The sequence below is a fragment of the Rattus norvegicus genome, chromosome 2, assembly GCF_036323735.1.
Source record: "Rattus norvegicus strain BN/NHsdMcwi chromosome 2, GRCr8, whole genome shotgun sequence".
In the NCBI taxonomy this organism is placed as follows: Eukaryota; Metazoa; Chordata; class Mammalia; order Rodentia; family Muridae; genus Rattus; species Rattus norvegicus.
In genome coordinates this window covers 245,407,775-245,423,949 of record NC_086020.1, presented here as the reverse complement: position 1 = coordinate 245,423,949, position 16,175 = coordinate 245,407,775, and the positions used below count along the sequence as shown (strand labels likewise).

General features: G+C 49.4%; 1 non-coding gene across 1 annotated transcript; it reads right to left on the bottom strand.

Annotated features, from left to right (window-relative positions):
• Positions 1-1,276: 1,276 nt before the first annotated feature.
• On the bottom strand, positions 1,277-1,404 carry LOC120101305 (small nucleolar RNA SNORA17). Its single transcript, XR_005501680.1, has one exon. It is a non-coding gene; the product is annotated as a small nucleolar RNA SNORA17 (small nucleolar RNA).
• Between the last annotated feature and the right edge of the window lie 14,771 nt (positions 1,405-16,175).

The window sequence follows — 16,175 nt, the reverse complement described above, 5'->3', positions numbered from 1 at the left end:
AGACAAGAGGCAGAACCAGCTCTCTGATGCTCACACCCTTGGCACCTGCTCACCTGCAATTCACACATCCAGGGCCAGCCCCACTACTGTGTTGCCTAGGCAAGGAGCAGAGCCTGCTTTCCCACTTGCTTCAGCTGTCGGGGGACAGGACCAGTTCTCCTGGTCTCACGGCCCCAGAGCCATCCCTCCCTCCTGCTGTTCTAAATGGCAAGGGATAAGGGTGAGGGACACTTCAGCATGGCAGACAAGAGGCGCCCTCCAACTCTCCCAAACCCACAGCCTCCTGGCTGGCTCACCCACAGCCCCTACATCTAGGGCCAGCTCCATTGTGCTGCCCAGATGAGGTGTGGGACCTGCTCGCCCAAGTACTGCAGCAGGTAAAGGGGAAGGCCCGCTCCCCTGTTCTCATGACCCTGTCAAGGCCAGCTTTCCTGCCTTTCACGGAAGATGGGGAAAGGGGAGCAGATTCCCCCACCTCTTCCAAGCCACAGGGAGACTAGGGTGGGGCCACTTCCCCCCAAGCTTGCATCCTCGGGACCCAAGTTCTGTGGCTGGCTATGGGCAGGATCAGCTCTCTTGCTCTCCAGTCTCTGTAAGGCCAGCCCCGCCCCCCAATGCCCAGGTGAGGGGTAGGGCCAGCTCTGTACAGCTCTCACACACCAACTGTCCCCAGTGGCAGCCCAGACCACAGACATCCATCTGGCTTGGGTAGTAGCAGACCCTTGCTGCTGAAGGGTCACAGACCCAGATGTGACCACTTGGTGGCAGCACAGGCCAGGACCACCCCACCATGGTCTGAGGTGGCATCACTGGCTACTCACATCAGGCTGTTCCTCACGACCCTCGAGTCTTCAGTTCTGTCTCTTTTCACTGCGCCCACTTCCTTCTCTTCGCCTTCTCTTTCATTTCTCCACCACTCACTCGCTCCTCTTAGTGGTGCCCGGGGCTTGCTCAGGGTCTGAGGTCATCTGAGGCGTGCTATGCCCTGCTTGTGCAATATGGCCTGGGACAGGAGTCGTCTTGGGCATGTTCTGCCTCCAGCCCCTAGGCCTGGAGGGCGCCAGACTAGTGTTCATCTCAGGCTAGCTCCTCTACTGGCCCACTTGAGTGACCATTTGTCTCGGGCTCACTCCTGCCTGGGGCCTGCAGTCTCTGGCTTGCTTCCTGTCCCAGGAGCCTGCCCAGGCCTACCTGGAAGGACTGGTTGTCATCTTGAACTAGTCCCCTGCCCAGGCTCTCTGGTGCCAGACTGGTGGTGGTCTCAGGCTCACTTTTTTCAGTGAATGTTAATCATTCAGATGCCCATAGGTCAGAACACTGAGCACAGACAGCCTCTCTCCTCTCTGCCCCCTACTGACATCCACATGACACAGCAGCCAAGCCTGCAAGGGCTCTAGGGGCAGGAACTTTCCACTTTTTAAGTTGATCCATCCCAGCTGTCTGTCACAGTAGCTGTCTCACTTGACTGATACATAGCTGATACATAGTGTCAACTGGCCTTCTCTCTTCCATCCCTCTTTAGGGCTCAAGTCCTTTCACCCCTACAGTATTCTTACCAAAGGGCCCTTAAGACGTAGTGAAGAATTAGGGTTACTATGATCTCTCCACACCCTTATTGTAAGCCAGCACACAGAACAGTGCAAAGAGCCTTCCTTTAGGCACCAGTGGAACTCGGGAGGAATTTGCTGCAGTCAGAGAGACACTTTCCCTCTCCTGACACTCAGGTTAGGCTTGCTCAGGTCTCATCTCTTCTCACAGAGGCTCTCCATGCCAGCCATGCGGCTGACATCACAAATCAGCCTCCCTTCACGCAGACTGGTGCTTCTCTGCCCCCCACGCCCTTCCCTTCACCTGAGTAGCTAAGTCAATGTCCTCCTTTTCCGAGACATGTCATTTAATCAAGCGCAGGGGGCGTCTTCCAAGAAAACACTTAAGGATCATGGGAGGAAAACTTCTGCCAACGGCTTGGTGGGAGGACGTGTGGTAGATCCCCTGACTGCTGCTGAGTTAAGCACAGGGAGCGCACAGAGGAAGAGAACACAGTGGAGAGGAGCTGTACGGAGAGGAACAGGCAGGTTAGAGTCATCGAGCTCAGCTTCCTCATCTGAATGGAGTCATGAGAGCGCTACCTCGTAGAGTTCATGTGAGTACCTCTGGGTGCCAGGAGACGGAGGTGTGCTCTTGGAACGGAGTCTGAGACATGACTGCTGAATACTGCTGGTGATCTAAAAACAAGCAAGCGACCAACGGACGGCGGAGAACGATACGCAAGAGGGGCGAAGGCATATCTTGGGAGTACATCATGCAGATGAAAGTCTCCAGTGGATGGAAGAATGGGAGCCGAGTCCTGGTCAAGAACTGGGCGTTGATCTAAGTTAAAACAGAATTCATCAAGACGCAAAGCAAACATTCCAAGAAGTGGAAACCATGATGAAATAGAGATCTGGTGTGAGTGGAGGAGACGTTTGCAAACTCTAGCCTGGTGGTGCGGTTTGAAAATGAAGTCTCTCCCGCAGGCTCATGTTTTGTCGCCCGCCATTGGTGCAGTGTGGGAGGTAGGACCTGGCTGGAGGAAATAAGGCCAAGCAAGACGTCTCTTTAAGTCTTGAGCCTGCAAGTGAGAGAGGTTTGCCTAAAGGCATTCTGTTGAGGGTTGGTCTGGTGCTGCTGAGTATACAGATGTGAAATTCTGAACCCCAAGGTCACATTGCCCTCAAATGAGTGAATTCCCACGTACACCAGCCTTTGTTGTGTAAACTTTCCTCGCCAGCTTAAAGCTATTGGTTAAATAAAAGCAGTTACAGCCAATTACTGGGAAGAATAGAGGTAGGTGGGGCTTCAGTAGGCTGGGGGTTCCCAGGTAGGAACCGCTAGAGATAGGCAAGGAGAAAGGAGACGGGGAACAGGAGGTCTTCATTAGATGATGGACCAGTAGCACGTGGCTAAGAGAAGTGGGCTCCGAGGACAGACTAGCAACAGAAGCCCATGGGAGACTCAAGACAGGATAGTATAGCTGGGAAATAGCCAATCTAGCCTAGAAAGTAGATTAGGGCTAAGTGGCCAGTGGTTGTGCTAAAGCTGATTAAATTAGTCAGTAGGACTCAGCCTCAATTACTGGAGGCTATCTTGATGATTTTAAGAAACAACAGAGTTATATAGTACAGCAGCAGCATTCCTACAGGTACCACACCAACGAGGATGTCCACATTACCTCTACCCGCCTTCCCGTGCTTGCCATGTTTCATGTCCTCATGTTTCAGCTCCCCCAGGCTGTCAGGCCTTGGGTCAAAGACTGGAGGTGGCGATGTGTGAGACTCAACAGATCAGAAGCTGACACAAGGAGCACTTTGCCTTCTGGTGCTGCCCAAAATCAATGGCTGGGGCTGGGTCAGCGCTGAGTTCCAGTACAGAGACAAGTTTGGTCAGGATACAGTCAGCCTGCTTTGTTTTGAAGAAATTTCTAGCTCCAGGATGTAAAAGAAGGAGAAAAATGAAAAAAGAAACACACACACACACACACACACAGGCACACACACAGACACACAGACATACACACTCTCTCACACACACACTCACACACACAGACACACACTCACACACAGGCACACACATAGTCACACACACATAGACACGCTCACACACACACACACTCACACACATAGACACACACACACAGACACACACACATAGACACACACATAGACACACTCACACACACAGACACACAGACACACAGGTACACACACACACAGTCACATACACAGACACACAGGCACACACACACAGTCACACACACAGACACACAGACACACAGGCATACACACACTGACACACAGGCACACACACACAGGCACACACAGACACACACTCACACACAAGCACACACACAGGCACACATAGACACACAGACAGACACACAGGCACACACACACTCACACACAGGCACACACACAGACACACAGACACACAGGCACACACACACTCACACACAGGCACACACACACACATAGACACACACACAGACACAGAGACACACAGGTACACACACACATAGACACACACACACACACGCACACACGCACGCACACACACACTCACACACAGGCACACACACAGACACACAGACACACAGGCACACACACACACATAGACACACACACAGACACAGAGACACACAGGTACACACACACATAGACACACACATAGACACAGGCACACACACACACGCACACACTCACTCACTCCTAGGTAAGGGGGAAAAAGGATTCCAAACAAAGGACAGTTAAGCTGACTTTGAACGTCAGCGATCTTCAGATGGCAGACATCACCCCACAGATGACTTAAAGAAGAAGGCTGACCTTCAAGGATTCGACAAAGAACAAGATGAAACTCCTGGTCCTGATCAAAGCAGAGAGATCACAGGCAGCTCTCCACCTGAAGAAAAATAACCAAGAAGCAAAGCATCCGGGACAGGATGTCACTAAGAGGAAGACAAGAGGAGAGAGGACGGAGGCTTCCCTGAGGAACAAAGGAAACCATGGAAGAGAGACCATGCTGTGCCTAGCTTTTGTTTTTGTTTTTTAACATAAATGTGAATGTCTGTAGGTTTATTCGGGCCCTGTGTCCGCTCCACCACAGGCTTCTGCCACTCGGGGAGGCAGGACATGGGAAGTTTGACCACACTTACCCCATGTCACCACAGCATGCTGGTCCATAGGGCAGCCACAGGACACTGCTCCAGGAGAGGGGGAACACAGTCTGAGGCATGGGACACAGCCGGAACTGGCTCGGGGGTTCCCAGGCCTGCAAGAAGGCCAGGGCTGTCTGGTTCTCAGGCTCTTGGGCATCCAAGCACCGTCAGGATGCTGTGGAAGAGCTGAGAATGGAGTGTCCCCCTTCCCCCCCAGCAGGCTGGATCTAGCCTGGGGCTGAGGGGGAAAGAGGGGAGTTCTGGCTGGTCCCTCAGGGAGAGTCTTTGGCTTGACTATGGCAGCAGCTGCTGGGAGCACAGAGAGGTCTTCTACGGAAGATTAGATGGTGGCTCTGTAGGTGAAGACCTTCTCTGTGGCTCTCCACAGTGGATCCCAATGAAAAGACACAGTCCATGGTTTAAGGCCTTTATTGTCATGGCAGAAAGTGGATGAATAAAACCATACCCCACTTCTCAGAGTGGACCTGAGCTTAAATACCTTTTGCAGGGAGGAGTGTCTGGGAAGAAAAGGTGATTGGCTAAGCCTCCAGGCATTTAGGTACCTCATTATAATGGAGATCTGTCTAGAGCCTACTTGACCTGTGGTCACATCCTCTACCTGTGGAGGGGATTGGGGCATTCATTGCCCTTACTTGACTGATGGTCACAAATCTATGGAGGGCTGTGGGCTAGTGACAAGCCTGGTTTCCTGGGAGTCAAGGGAAACGCCAACTGTCCCTTTCAAGGTCACCGGGGTTTCAATCCTTTGCTCAACCAGGAATCAGGGTGCCTTTCATGGTCCCACAAATGTCTGGGGAAAAATATGTTCTCCTACTAAAAATACTGATGAGTAAAGGCTGGCATAGGAAGAAGCACAACACTTGATAATCCAGTGACCTTGTCAGACTTGGAAACCTAACAGAGTCCAACCTTTTAATAGGGATGGCAGTGTCAGGAGTGCTCTCCGCTAAGTTTGTGTAACTTTTAAAGAAGAGGTGATTCCCATTAAGCTAATGTTTGAAGACACTGGTGTGGGGCTGAGGTGATAACTCAGCTGGCAAAATGCTTGCAGCACAAGGATGAGAACGGAGCTCGGGTTCCTAGAACCCATGTGTAAGGCTGGAAAGACGTGGAAGCCTGCCTGTGACCCTAGTGTGTGGGGGGCAGGAATAGGGGATGGCTGGAGTGTACTAGCTAGACAGACTAGCTGAACTGACGATCTCTGGGTTCAAGTCAGAGACCTGTCTGTATCTGAAGGTGGGAATGAGGAAGATACCCAGCGTTAACATCTGTTCTCCACATACACACACTGTACCTGCACACACAACCTGTGCCTACGCACGCACAATACACACATACACACACACACACGCATTCATTAAAAACCCTACTTGTGTTGTACACAGCAAAGAATGCAAATGTAGCCTAGTCTGGCCTCCTGCTTGCTCTAAGTTGACGATGACCTTGAACTTATGATCCTCCTGCCTCTACCTACTGATTACAGGCATTCAGTATAACACCCAGATTTCTTTCTTTTACAGTGCTGTAGATCAAATCAGATGTTTGTGCACATTAGGCAATCACTCTAACAGCTGAGCTACATCATCAGTCTTGAAAGTGGTTCTTTCCCCCTGTTTGACAGCTTCCCAAGTAAAAATAGTAATTTTACTTCATCAGACAAATCAAGATAATATAGGCGTGCATAAGAGAAATCTAGCCATTCCTTACCCCTGGTCCTCAGATAGCATGAAAGCCACGACGGAAGCCTTACGAAGGCACACATCAGCTGTGCTTTATTAGCACAGGATCTTCCCCTTTCACTTCTTCCCTGTGCACACATCTATCATGATACAGGTATGCGACTGCATGGATTTCACTCGTGTGTTATGGAAAACAGTAAGATGCTCGCAACTCAGCTTGTTAGCTTTTACTCTTCTTGTGTAATATGAACTCCATCATGCTTTAAGGATTCCTGCTTTAAAATCCCTCAGCAGCGTCCAGTGGCATTTATTGTTCTTTCAAGAACATAAAAGAAGATACATCCAACTTGACAAGTAAAAGACCTGAGATATGTTTACCATATTGTGTACATGCATGTGATAGTATATATACATGTGTGATATTATATGTATACACGTGTGATCTTGAATGTATACAGGTCCTATTATATGTATACAGGTCTTATTGTATGTATACACATTATAGTGCATGTATACATGTGATTTTGTATGTATACAGGTCCTATTGTATTTATATACATCATACTGTATGTATACATGTCATATTGTATTATACAGGTCCTAATGTATGTATATACATCATATTGTATGTATACATGTCATATTGTATGTATACACGCTATATTCTATGTACACGTATCATATTCTATGTATATATGTCATATTGTATGTATATGTTATATTGTTTGTATACATGTGATATTGTGTGTATACATGTCATATTTTATGTACACATGTTGTATTCTATGTGTACCTGTCAGTTCAATACTTTAAGAAACACTTATCCAGTTCTCCCTCACAGACATTTGCTGACACATTCACTCCCACAGTTATTCCCTAAGGTTTATTGCATCATGCCCCGTTTTACAGAAAAGGAAACTGAGTTTCCCCAGTGACACACAGCTCGCATGTGTCTTCAGACCATATGTGTTGCCAGAAACTGGGTTCTTTTAAACTAGCATCCTTGTGTGCTTCTCTCACCCAGATCAGAAGTTCCTCTGGGGAGGAAATGTTCCCTGCAGTCCTTTGAACACCCCAAGGGCTGAGCGTTTGTTGGAAGTGTTGCTTGTTTTAAGGAAGTTAAAAAGCTTGGACACATTCCGAAGAATCAAATAAGAGTTAATGTTGTTGTTGCAGAGGATGCAGAGAGGGAACATCATGGTTTTCACGTTATTTTACCAGTAAGTCTGTTGCCTGTGTTTCCTGGCCCACTACTCAGAGGGACAAAGGAGGAAAAAAGCCTGCAGGAAGGATTGATTCTGAGAAACACAGCCCCTAGAGAACATGAGGCAAATGGGCACACAGAGATGAAGCAGGGATACAAGCAGTGGAGAGGGAGCCCAGGCCACTCCCACTCATCCTGGCTGGGTTTCCTCAGTTGTGAGCCAGGGCTTTGCACATCTCCTTGTCCCTGGGACAGTTCCGTGCAGAGAGCCTCTGTATGCACTTCCTGGGAGCCCTGAACTTTGCCAGCGTCTGGCTCCTACAGTTCCCGCTCACTGTCCTCACACCCCTCTGTTGGTCTCCCATTCCAAGAGTCTGCAGACATCAGCATGCACCCTGCTTGGTGTAGAAAAATGCAGTGTAAGTGTAAGCAGTGTAAGTGTGTGCAATGTGTGTGCCATGTAAGTGTGTGCCATGTGTGTGCCATGTAAGTGTGTGCCATGTAAGTGTGTGCAATGTAGGTGTATGCAGTATAAGTGTGTGATGTAGATGTGTACAATGTAAGTGTGTGCAATGTAAGTGTGTGAAATGTAAGGAAGGGTGTGCAATGTAAAGGTGTGCAATGTAAGTGTGTGTGTGTGATTTAAGTGTGTGCAATGTAAATGTGTGTGATGTAAGTGTGTGCAATGTAAGGGTGTGCAATGTAAGTGTGTGTGTGTGATTTAAGTGTGTGCAATGTAAATGTGTGTGATGTAAGTGTGTGCAATGTAAGGGTGTGCAATGTAAGTGTGCACCAGGGCACTAACAAGTAAAACCCAGATTCCAGTGTCATGCTGAAGTTTGTTCTGGGAAGAGGCAACCGACAGTGAAAAGGGAAGCATTATCAGACTTAATTCTTCTCGTAGGCAGTGGGCTATCACAGGGGCCTTGCAAACGCTGCGTTCCTACCTGGGACAGTCTCCAGAGTGAGAATTAAGGGAGAGAAGTAGGTGTGTTTCTGGTGTGATGGATAAACTCTAGTCTACTCCCCCCGCCCACTCTTACTGAGCACGTAGAGACCTAGTTGGTGCCAACCTCAGAGAGAAGGCTATCAAGTCCTTAGTCAGAGCCAGACAATGTCCATGCATGGTTGATTCGAGCTCAGGAGAAGTGTACACTCCAAAGTCTTGACCCGCTCTATTCAGTTTGCCTTTTCTATGCTCTGGCATGACTCACTCTCTTTGGATACAACACTCTAATTTACTCTGTGAGGTTGCTCATCTCCTAGGTCCCAAACTGCAAGGGGAGATCTTGTCTTCTGTAAAGTTTTCAAGTCCCTCAGACATGGAGAATAGTCTAACGGTCAGAAATCACCGGACTCCCAGTCTGACCATGAAGCCATGTTGACTCTGCTTCCGCACTGCCGACTTGATGTGATCAGTGCCCCTCACTCCCACTGACAGCCGTGAGGCTCTCCCACCACCATACCTTCTCCTCCGTGATGCACTGTGAGCCGAAATAAACCCACTCACTCGCAAGGTGCTAGCTCAGAGAACTGGGGCTGAGCACTGGGGCTGTTGCCTGTACCGTGTTGTCAGAGGCCTTTGGAATTGGTTTGTGGGAGAAACCCTGGAGCTAAGCCCTAGAGAAGCACTAGAATGCTGTAAACACTGTAGCAGTCTCTGCAGGCGGTTGAGTTTAGCATGGGCTAAGAAGACCAGACTGCTGATAGACAGGACCATTATAGAAGCCAAGCTCAGGCTGGGTTAAATTGTGGGCAGGGAGGCCAAGGTGTGGAAAAATCACCTGCAATTGTTAAAGAGATTAGTGCAAGTAAGGAGGAAACATTTCACACTGGAGTGATTGGAGCGAGGCCTTAATGGCAAGGTCTCTTACCCACAGAAGTCTCTAGGGTAGAAACCTTAAAACCTATTGGGAAACAATGCGCAAACCGCAGAGAGTGTCCCAGAAGCGATTCCATGGTCAAATATGGTCACCCAAAGAACTTTCTCCCTGATTCGTCCGCATGAGTACTTGACCAGTACTCATCACACTGGCTTTTCAGGCCAGCAGAGTGCAAGAGTTATGGAGTAACACGAGCTTTAATGTTCCAGAAAGCTTCTCAGCCCAAAGTGCAGTAGCTTTCAGGTGCCCTCTAATGGACTGAGTCCTCCACACTGTGCCTTCATTTACAGCAGGCTGTGCAGGAAGCTATGGAGGTACAGCTCACGCTTCAGTAAAGACTGTAGATCTTTGAGGTAGGAACTAAGGATGTCGCATCTTAGTTAGGTTTCCATGAGAGAGGAAACACTAGGACCACCAGCAGCTTGGAGAGGAAAGGGTTTCTTTCTGCTTACAACTCCCAGGTCATCCTCCATCACTGAGGGAAGCCAGCGCAGGAGCTCAGAAGGAATCTGGAGGGGGAATGGGCAGGCAGAGTGCTGCTCCCTCTGCTCACTCCTTGTGCTTTGCTCTGCCTGCTTGCCTGAAGCATGCAGGACCAACTAACTGCCCAGCGTGCCACAGCTAACAGTGGACTGGGCCCTCTCACATCGGTCATGCACCGAGTCATGCGTCACAGCCTTGCCTGAAGTCCACTGTGGTATTTTCTCCCTCAAAATAAAATAAGGTATGGAAACAGACTAGAGATGTACAACTCTTGCAAAGATTTACAATTTTGCATAACATCCCTAAAGGGCATGAAGGGATGGTGAGATGGCTCAGTACATAACTTATTTAATTCATTTATTTATTTATTTATTTATTTATTTATTTATTTATTTATTTATATTTATTTATTGTGGATCTCTGGCTGTCTTGGAACTCACCGCGTAGACCTGGGCGGCCTCAGACTCGCAGAGAGATCTGCCTGCTTCTGCATGCCAAGTGCTTGGATAAAGGTGTGCACTGCTACGTCTGGCTACCTCATTTAGCTTCTCCAAAGCCCTGTTCCAAATTCTGTCACATCGTTGTTTCAGCACATGAGTCTGGCAGAGCACAGCTCAGTCTGTTCTGAAAGGAGAAATAAGGAAGGCCAGTTAGGAGACTGAAGGAAACGATGGGGGACTGTGGTCCGAACTGATGTCTGGGGACCACATTTGGTTTCCGGAACATGTGGCAGTTCCCTTTGGTGAGCCAGAGGCAGGCCCGCCAGAGGGTCTCAGGCTAGCAATGGAACAAAAGGGTTGCACACATTCAAAGCAACCAGTCACGAGGTCCCCATAAGTGCTGTCTCTTTCCAGCCAGTCCACAGTCGGCCAGCCCAGCGTCTGATTTACGCCCTCTCTCTCTCCCAGTCACAAACGTTCCCTCGTGTGCTGTGCCCCAACCTCATTAGAAATGCACTCTGATGGGTTTGTTTGATTGAGTTGTTACCTGGGAATTACACAGACGCTGATTCATGTCATGCTCCCTGTCTGGGTCCTCATCTAATCAGACACCGGCAAATCACCGTCTTCTAAACGTGGAATTACCCCTGAATAAATCATAACGTTGAAGATCTCTGCAAGCCATGCTTAGGAAATGAAGTCTAAATAGGAGGGATTACAGAGAAGAGGATAAACAGCCCCTGTTCTGAGGATGATCCCTCGCGGGAAGATGAGTGTACGGCCGGCAGAAATGAAGGTATTCTAGAGACACCCATGTCTCTCAGTCTGACTATCACACTTCTGAAACAATGGATCCCCAAAGTGGGAATTTCCCCAGGAACCCCACACTGGAGAAGGAAAGGGGGGCAACCAGAAAGAGATTTCACACAGTTCTAACCTGTGAAACCACCCAGGGCCTGGATGGCTTAGATTGAGAACCTTTGGTCCTCTATTTAACTTTGATGTCACTTCAAGGTCCTGAGGATGGGCTCGGGTTTGTGAGCTCTCTTTGTCCCTCTTCTCAGTGTGGCCCCAATGAGCGTGTTTCTCTTTACCGTTTTTAACGTTTAATTTGGCTTTTTAACTTGGCTTACTGGGGACCTCCGGCCAGATCTGACTTGAGGCACAGGTTGTAACTCCTGATATCAAGGCTAGAGGGTTTCTTGTGTTTTTTAAAAATGAGTTGTAGAGATAACTCATGGACAGTTATAAGAAAAGAGGTAATGCCGGGGCATAGGAGAGGAGGCAGAGGAGAAGGGGAAGGTAGAGGAGAGCCAGGTCTCCTTTGTGGCTGGGCTCCCACAGGACAAGCAGGAGGGAACAGCTGGAGCAGAGGTCTGCTGACAGAACAGCCTCCACAGTAAGACTGTGCTCTGGCTCTTCAGAGCATGCGCTCTCGGCTGAAGAAGCTCAGGTGAGCTAAGGGCTGCCAGTCATCCGCCCCACCAGCCTCACTTCTCCTGTGCATGCTCATCTTGGTGAGACCACCTCCTCCGTTCATCCAAATTTCTATGTCTAAACATACCTCCCTTCCTCCTGTTCCTCTGCACCCCATAGTCCCCATCCCCTGACTTCTGTTCCTCTGTACCCGGTAGTCCCCATCCTGACTTCCGTTTCTCTGCACCCCGTAGTCCCCATCCCCTGAGTTCTGTTCCTCTGCACCCCCTAGTCCCTATCCCCTGACTTCCGCTCCTCTGCACCCCGTAGTCCCCATCCCCTGACTTCCGTTCCTCTGCACCCCATAGCCCCCATCCACTGACTTCCGTTCCTCTGCACCCCGTAGCCCCCATCCCCTGACTTCTTAAGCTTCGTCCCTCTGCATTTCTCATTAAGTTTGCTGGGGCTTCCATGGGACTACCCATGAGAGTAAGAATGTCCCACCAGGGGAAAGTGTTAATTTCCCTTAAAACCTAATCTACGGTGAGAAGATGAGTCAGCCAGTAAACTGTGAGGCCCTGGGTTCAGTCGCTATAGCCCACACGAAAATGTCAGGTGTGTAACTTCTTTGGATATTAGCCCTCTATCAGATGTAGGGTTGGTGAAGTCACCAAACCCAGTCACTATTGAGGATGCCAAGAAGTGCATGCTGACAGGAGCCTGTCTCTTGAGAGGTTCTGTCAGAGCCTGACAAATACAGAGGCGGATGCTTGTAGCCAACCATTGGACTGAGAATGGGGTCCCCAACAGAGGAGTTAGAGAAAGGTCTGAAGGAGCTGAAGGGGTTTGATACCCCATAGGAAGAACAACAATACCAACCAACCAGACCCCCCAGAGCTCCCAGGGACTAAACCACAAACCAAAGAGTACACATGGAGGGACCCATGACTCCAGCTGTATATGTAGCAGAGGATGGCCTTGTTGAGCATCAATGAGAGGAGAGGCCTTTGGTTTTGTGATGGCTCGATGCCCCAGTGTAGGGGAATGCCAGGGCAGGGAGGCAGGAGGGAGTGTGTGGGTGGGATGGGGGAAGTTTCTGGAAGGGAAACTGGGAAAGGGGATAACATTTGAAATGCAAATAAAGAAAATATCTGATAAGAAAAAGGGGAAAAAAACCCTCAATTCACACTCCATGATTTGATCCAATGATATTGGACACTGTGTGTGGATCACTTTAAACTACTCCATCCACCAGCATAAAGAAAAGTCAGTGTGTTGGCGGGTGATGGTAATTCCAGCCTTAGAGAGATGGAAACTCAGGAACCCGGGGCTGCTGGCTTAACCTAGAGACCTGGTGTTATAAAAGGTGGACAGCACCTGAGGAACGACACTCCCATGCACATACACACATGTGCACATGTGCCCTCATTAATAGTGCACCCACAATCATGTAAGTGCACACACACTCCCATGCAATACACAAACACCAGCCACTTCTCACTTGGCCCCAGTTCTTACCCATTGCCTCTCGGCGTCAGCACCCTGGGGATGAATCAGCACGGCTCGTGCTAATACAGTTACTCTGCACTGGGCTTACAGGTCCCGTATTTACAAACTTGCAAAGTCCAAGCCAATAACCGGGGCACATGCGGTCCGTGGGGATCATGGGTGTAATGGCAAACACATGTGTCACCCAACACTCAAGTCCCCAGCTCTGCCTGCTTGTCTCAGCTCTGTCTTGTTACAAACAAGTATCCTCTCACGCTCTGCTGAGTACCACGGTCCTCATTCTCTCACGCTGCGATCACGAACTCGCTCTCTAAGTAGCCCAAGCGCGGTGGGTGCTAGACGGTTGCCCCTTGTTCCTAAGCACAGACGCCTCTGGCTGCCTGACAGAGTAATCATGCCAGGAAGCTTCAGACAGGCAGACACTGTGGTGCTGCTGACCTTGACTTAATGTTAATTAACTACACGTTTTATTTATTTATTCTCGTGTGTGTGTGTGTGTGTGTGTGTGTGTGTGTGTGTGTGTGCGCACATGCACAGGTGCATATGTATAGATGTACACTCATGTGCATATTTGTGTGTGTCTCTGTATGTGTGTGTGTGTGTGTGTGTGTGTGTGAGAGAGAGAGAGAGAGAGAGAGAGAGAGAGAGAGAGAGAGAGAATAATGCACAGGCGCATATGTATGGATGTGCACTCATGTGCATATTTGTGTGTGCGCGTGTATAGACTTGTGTATTTACAGAGGCCAGAAGGGATTATCAGATGTCTTCCTGAACCACATTCCACACATGACTTCGAGGCAGGCTCTTCCTGATCCTGGAATCATGTTTTCTCAGCAAGGCTGGAAGTCAGCAAGCCCCATGACCCCCTTGTCTCCATCTTGTTCACAACTAGAGGTGTGCACAGGACTTATGGTGTGTGGTAGATGCCCAGTTTGTTATGTGGGTGCTGGGGTCTGAACTCCAGCACTTGTACCGAACTCCAAACCCTGTGTTTAAAAACAAAGGCTTGTTTTTACCTTAAAGACGGGTCTAACTTGCAGTCGCCTGGAAATGGTGCCTGTTGATGTTCATTCGTGGTCCCAGAGCAATGGGAGCTTTATCGTTTTATGGCTTCACTACCATAGCAAAGACTTCAGGGGTACAGGCGATGAGCAGTAAACATGGTGGACCAGACACCAGCCCTGAGAGGACCTGTCAGAAAGTGATGCTGCCTCCCTGTTCCCTTACCCTGACCACAGCAGAACCAACTTTCAGAGAACAAAGGCGTGTGACCATCTGGTATTCCTGAGAGTCAGAATTGAGATTCTGGGCAGTGAGCGCTTATAATGCTACCTCAGGCTTTCAAGCTTGTCTTCCCACACAGAAGATTCCGCCCTCTGTTTCTGCAACAGAGATGTATGCTGCTCTCTGCCAGCACCTCGATGGGATGCAGAATCACCAGCAGACACGTGTCTAGATGTGCCTTCAAGGGTGTTTTCTGAGAAGTTTAACTTATAAGGGAAGACGAAACCCCATTGGGGTGGTGCCACCCTGTGGGCGGGGTCCTGTGAACTGAGCCCCAGCGTTCATCGTTCATCGTGCACACTGACAGGATGAGGTGTGACCAGTGCTGTAGCTGGAGCCACTGTCAGCACCGTGCCTCCCCTACCATAGTGGGCTGCACCTTCACACTGTGAGCTAAAAGAAGCCCTTCCCTTCTTGAAGTGATTTCACTTTATCACAACAACAAGAAAAGTAATTAATAGAAAGAGAACCCCAAATCCTTCATGAGTTGCCACGAACTGAAAAACTCACCCCCTTACCCTCCAGTTGAGCAGGTGAAAGACAACAGCAACTGATGGAGGGCAGGAAACCCTGAAGGAGGAGTGGGAGGCACAGCGGACACTCACCTGGAGCCATTCTGAAGACTCACAGGGAACCTGGCGGCTCCCATCACAGAGATCGGGATAGGACTTAGCTGAGCTCACCCTAGTGGAATCTTCTAGCCCACCTATGTGGCCCTCTGTATCTTAGACGTGTATCTGATGTGGGTTTTGGATAAAGCTCCTGTCTCAATGCTGCTTTAGACCTTATTGACAGGACTTCTTAGTGACAGGAGAAGTAACAGGAACTGTTAGTGCAGTTATTATTCTGCCATCATTAGCCAGAGTAATTCTTTTTTCTTTTAAATTGGATACTTTATTTATTTACATTTCAAATGGTATCCCCCTTCCTGGTTTCCCTCTCTGCAAACCCCCTATCCCCTCCCCCAACCCCTGCTTCAGTGAGGGCGCTCCCCCACCTACCCACCCACACCAGCCTCACCACCCTAGCCTTCCTCTACTCTGGGACATCAAGCCTTCACAGGACCAAGAGCCTCCCCTCCCACTGATGTCAGATAAGGCCCCTTCAGCTCCTTCAGCCCTTCCCCTAACTCCTCCATTGGGGTCCCCGTGATCAGTCTGATGGTTGGCTCAAGCATCCTCATCTGTATTGGTCAGGCTCTTGCCAAGCCTCTCAGGAGACAGATGTATCTGGATCCTGTCAGCAAGCACTTCTTGGCATCAGCAATAGTGTCTGGGTTTGGTGTCTGCATGTGGGATCGATCCCCAGGTGGGGCAGCCTTTCCTTCAGTCTCTGCTCTACTCTTTGTCACGTATTTCCTTTAGACAGGAGCAATTCTGGGTTAAAATTTTGGAGATGGGTGGGTGGCTCCATCCCTCAACGGGTAGGGAGCCATGCCTAACCTCTGGATGTGGTCTCTGTAAGTTCTCCCTCCCCTTTGTGTGGTCAGCTGATGTCATCCCACGGGGTCCTGGGAGGCTCTTGCATTCATGGTATCTGGGACTTTCTGGTTGCTACCCCCAGTTC